The following is a 6,000-nucleotide window of genomic DNA, read 5'->3' as shown; positions in this document are numbered from 1 at the left end:
TAAATACCCCTTAAAATGATAATAATGCCCCCCAAAGCCAAAATACATAAATACCCCCATATAACTATTTACAGCTGTTGGCGTATTTCTATAAAAAAAAACCCAAAAGGTTGAAACTAGCCATTTGGGGGGGGGGGGGGGGGGGGGGGGGGTTCCAACAACTAGTTCTTCGGGCGGGCTGTACTCGGCTCATTGCGGGCCAGGCCGTGCTAGCCCATAGCCCATGGGCTACATACAACACAACACAACAATGTGGGTCATGTTGAATCGACCTACGGACCTAAAACCCCAAGCCCGTTACAACCCATACAATCGTGTCATGCTACGGCACGACCCATGAACCATTGGGTGGACCGGCTCAAAATCGTGTAAAGTTGTTCTTGGCCGCGGGTGGCACAACACGATTGTAGTGGCATGTGGGTAGGAATTGACCCACTTGACTGGGGTCCCCACCATAGGCCCCACTAATCCTGTGTGTTTTTTGCTCAGTGTCAATGCATTCTCATTGTTGTAGCTATCCTAAAGTTTATCTTATATTATTAAATATTAATAATTATAATTATTAAATATTAAATATTATAATGATAAGAATAATTGATATAGTAATAATTATTCATTATTAATAACATTATTATTATATAACAATAATTATTATTATTTAATATAATTATCCATCATCATCATCATCATCACCGTCATCATTATTATTATATAGTGATAAATCGTTTAATTGATTTGTTAAAAGCCAAACAAGGTTTTTCACATGTATGGTTAAAATAAGGGGGAGTTTTGTAGCATAGATGAGAAATTGGGTGGAGTGTTTTCGTCCAAACCACACCATAGGTGTGGATGAAAACACACCACACTCTAGCTGGTAGTTGTACTGTATTATGGACAATAATGTGTAGATTGATCATTGACATTACACCTCCATGGACGTTCTGCAAGGTGTGGTTCATTGCTGTCCACATCTTGTGTTTGATTCCATGCATCTCAACTACAACATTTGAGATAATCTATATTGTTAATCCAGTGTTTTTGAATTCTCATTGACTCAAGGGGTGTTCTGTAGTGTGGATGAGAAATTGGTGGGTGTGGACTGGTCCACACCACACCATATGGCAGGGACCAATCCACACCACACCACAGTTTACAGTTGTTCTGAACTATGGACAAATTGTGTGGATTGGACCAGTCCACACCCATAATGGCGTTCTGTACACGTGGTGTGGACACTTTTTGATTCCATGTATCTAATATACATTTATGGTTGATTTACACCAACATTTGAAAAAATGACTCGAAAACGGAACCGTTCTAGCCATCGATTTTCGGGTCGATGATCCAATCGTCCGATTTGAATGGATGACCCGTTCTGACAAAAAAATAAAAAAATAAAAAAAATAATAATTAAAAATAAAAATGGTAAAAAACTGTTGAACGGGTCATCGGTTTGACAGCTCAAGTCAATAGGTTGTTGACTTTTTCAACGATTTTTTGCCAAAAATCGGGTTTGGGGCAAAACGGAACTGCTTGCCTGGACAGTTCCCTGGCTGAACGGTTTGACCATCCAAGTCAACAACGGTTCGAAAACTTTGATCTACACAGTTAATCATAAATATCTAAATTTTGCATTTTATATGATAAATATATTGAAAAATGCATCGTTAAATTAATATTAACCAAAAATATTATTTTTTATAAAAACAATAGTAAAATAATTAAAATTTTAAAAAATATATTTTAAATATTTAAAATATAATTTTATTGATAAACTACTAAAATTTAAAAAATAATAATAAATAATTAAGTAAAATAATTAATATTTTATTAACAAAAATATTAAAATGTGAAATAGATAATAGGGTAGCCTTTCAAGGAAAGTGTGAAGTAGGGGATCAAAAATCAAGTGTGAATGGTCCCTAACCACGAGATTTTGCCGTGGATGAGAAATTGGGGGTGTGGACGGTACCTGTCCACGCTATATTGGGGTATGGACAAGATCGGTCCCATCCACACCCAACAGAACTCGACCAAATCCCGTGAATTGGACCAAAATGGTTCCGTCCACAAGATATACACAGTTCCGAATGCCACCTCAGACAGTCAAACAGTTTGGCTTGGGAACTGTCCAGGCAACTGGTTCCATTTTACCCCAAACCCGGCCCTTGGCCAAAAACCATTGAATTTGTCAGCGACTTGTTGACCTAGGAAGTCAAACCATCAACCTGTTCGACCCGTTCAACGACTTTTGGCCATTTCATTTTAATTATATTTTTAATTTTTTTAGTTGGAACTTGGAACTAGGCCTGTCAATGATACCTAGAAATCTGAGGCCAAATCCGACATCCGATCCTATTATCTTGAATTCGGATGTATTTATGTAATCGAACTAGATTCGGATGTTATAATGTACATCAAATTAATAATCAGATTGGATTCAGATTTGACCCCATTTGATCTTATTAAAATCCAATTCGATTATATTATAATATTTATTAATTTTAATATATAAAATTTATATAATTATATTTAAAATTATAAAAATATATTTTATATATTATATTATATTATTTATGTATTTATATATATAATAAATTTAATATGTTATACTTATATTAATTTATTATATATAAAAGTTGAAAAAACAAATTATGGTATTTTAGAAAATTTAAAGCAGAGTCGTATTAAATCTAAATCCTTAGGGTTCGAACTCGAATTCGATTCTTTAAATCCGATCAGATTTTGAATCGAATTCAGATGTGGGTTCTCAGTAATTGGATCAAATGCGGATTTTTCTATATCTGATCTGATTACAGCCCTAGTTGGAACATGCTATCCTTTCGACCGAACGGTGAGATTGTCAACCCGAAAATTGGTGGCTAGAACGGTTCTAGTTCTAGGTCAGTTTTTAAAACCTTATGTTAATCATTAAAAAAAATATTTTTTAGTAATATACACAATAAAATAATATTAGCAAATTGTTAAGAATTTTAATAATTAATAAAAAAATATTAACAATAATATTAAATAACAAATAATGATATTCATATTAATTACCGTTAGTGGTCCGATGTAGTGGTGGTCGGAGGAGCAATGGCAAGTGGTTCAAATAGAAAAGAGTAGAGCGGCAAGCTCATAGAGACGTACTGCAAGAGTAAAAAGAAAAAAGGTTTATATAGGGTTAACATCAATGTGATGTATGGGATCATTATTCCAAAAGCAAAACGGTGTGATATAAATGCTTCCACAAGATAAATCCGTAGATGAGATCATGGACTATGGTATGGACCGATCCACAAGATAGCATGGATCAATCCATACCATGACCAACCGAACGCAAGGCACATACGTGGTGTGGATTGAAATTAACTATATTGTGGCCCATCCACATCCCCCAACACCACCTAAATTGCTACTTTTCAAAACTTAGCATTCAGATTTCAAAATAAGATTCTTTGCATTCGGACTTTGACATGAAAATTTTACAACTCTAATACACCTTTAAAAATAATCATTACAATTTCACATTCAAATGAACAAACCCTAACATACCCTAACATGTCATATGGAAGAGTTGGGATCAGCTATCAACACTAGATCCCAACAACATACCAACTGGTCATTGCAGCCCTACATGGGGAAACTATTTGTTATCATGCTTGGGGACGTTGGGAAAGTCTCTTTTCCATTTGTTATCATGCTTAGGGACGTTGGGAATGCGTATGGTGTCGTGGCCAATGTTTTGTGGGATGTAGACAATCAAGGTTCTTCCCATGATTTTGTTTCTCAAGACAAAATAAATTGTCATCCACTAAAAAAACATGATTGTACTGGTGTAACAGTTGCTATTTGCTCCAGTAAATGAAAATGAATACTTGCAGAAAAAAAAAATGAAAATGAATACATTGTAGCATCCCACCAATTCCATCCGCATACAAATGAATACATTGTGGCATCCCAATTCCATCCGCATACCCCACTATGGCCTCAATGGTGAATTGGGACTAGTTGCTCATAGAGCATTCACACCGGCCTCGTAGCACATCCCACCTTGTATATATATATATATATATATTTTATTTTTTTTGGATAAATCATCCCACCTCGTATTATAGGAACATCTCTCATCAACAAAAACATATTTAGTAGGAGCAGGGACCATACTCCCATCCCCAACTCCAAATTTGAAATAAAGCCCTGTTCATGATATCTAGCCATATGGCACTTACAAAAAAAAAAAAAAAAAACTATATGGCACCATTATCTCCTTTATTAGAGTCCCGCTCCAATTCCCTTATATTCTATCCTCCACTCTCCTATTATTCTCTCCTAAGGCTGTGTTTGGTTTGAAGGAAATAGTAGGAAAAGGCTGGGAAAACTTTACAAACCTTGTATGCGTTTTTCTGCCTTTCCCTTCCTTTCTCTACCATTTCCTTTAAATCAAATATAGCCTAAAGTATCTCTAATTAATGTTTATCCTATCACCCACTTTATCATTTATATCTATCTAAAAAAAGTTTGAATTAAAAAATTAAAAAAATTATTTAAATATTATAATGAAATTATAAAATAACCTTAAAATATTTAGGATTAAATACTTAAACACCCCCTATGGTTTAGCAAATGAACACAAACTTACCCTGTTTAAGAAATTATTTAAAGTACCTCGGACATTTCTGACAATTGACAAATGTCATCCTTATTATCATCTTCCCGTCAATACCTGTCAATATGCGCTATCACGTAATATTGTTACATTTTAAAATACCAAAACTACCCCTTTATAATCGAAAATACCTTTCAGTCTTTGATTATAGATTCTCTTCAAACTATTTGGACAAGGATATCCCTTGCCATAACCTGTTGGCCTTTACAGATTTCCTCCATTGACCGTGTCATGGTTCATTTACATCCGGATGGGAGCTTAACTTTGAGAATTGTTCTGTAAACGGAAGGAACAATAAGAAACAATCGGACTTAGGTGAATTTTCATTCGTTTGTTCTAAAAAATCGTTAGAAGATTCGATACTAAGCAAAGGACTGAGATATGAGAAATCTATATATGAATTTCTTGGGAAGATCTCTGATTCGAGCTGTGAGATTGTCATATCCTGGCTAATTGAGTAGCTTGAATCGGTTTCATACATGAGTTTTTCTGAACAAGTCAGGTCACAATTGAAATTTAAGAACTTCGTTTTATGCTCTGCATTTGATTCTGAATTGGACACGGCGATATTCAATATAAAATATAAATAATTAAAAAAATTAAATATTATCGGAATAATGAAAAATAGATTAAATAACTTGGGGTATTGAAGCACCCAAATAACAAAAATATGTAATAACTTTCAGAAAATATTTTGAATAGATATTAAAAAATAGAACAATAATTACAATAGTTATTGTACTTCTAATAAAAACATTATTTCATTTATGTCAATTAATAATTTCAAAAAATATTTTTTTAAATAATATTTATTAATAATAGATTTAAAATTTTATTTATATCTTTTATATATATTTATACATACTAAAATTAATATTTATTGTATTTTCAATAATTATTTATTATTTTTTATGATAAATTTATTTTCAATAATTATGTATAAATCTATTTTTGTTTTGTTATTTAACAATAAGTTTTCAACAATTGCTGGAGATTAAACTATTGTCATTTAACTTTTTGAAATTTAATTTATTGTACTTATTGGATTTATTGTATTTTTTGTTATAAATTTATTTTCAGTAATTATGTATTTTTGTTATAATTTATTGATTAATAATTAGAGATTAAACTATTATTGGATATTACACTATTTATTGATTAGTATAACATATTTTCATAATTATTATATTTTACTAATTATTTATTATATTTATATTATAAATATACTTTTGCTATAAATTTTTAATAATTATTGAAGATTAAACTATTGTTACTTATTAAAGATTATATAATTAATTTATCTAAAATTAATTAATACTATTTTTGTATTA

This window comes from Nelumbo nucifera, chromosome 5 (genome assembly GCF_055504915.1).
Source record: "Nelumbo nucifera cultivar China Antique chromosome 5, China Antique-T2T, whole genome shotgun sequence".
Taxonomy (NCBI): domain Eukaryota; kingdom Viridiplantae; phylum Streptophyta; class Magnoliopsida; order Proteales; family Nelumbonaceae; genus Nelumbo; species Nelumbo nucifera.
The sequence above is the reverse complement of the archived record's forward strand: the minus strand, read 5'-3'. Positions refer to the sequence as shown.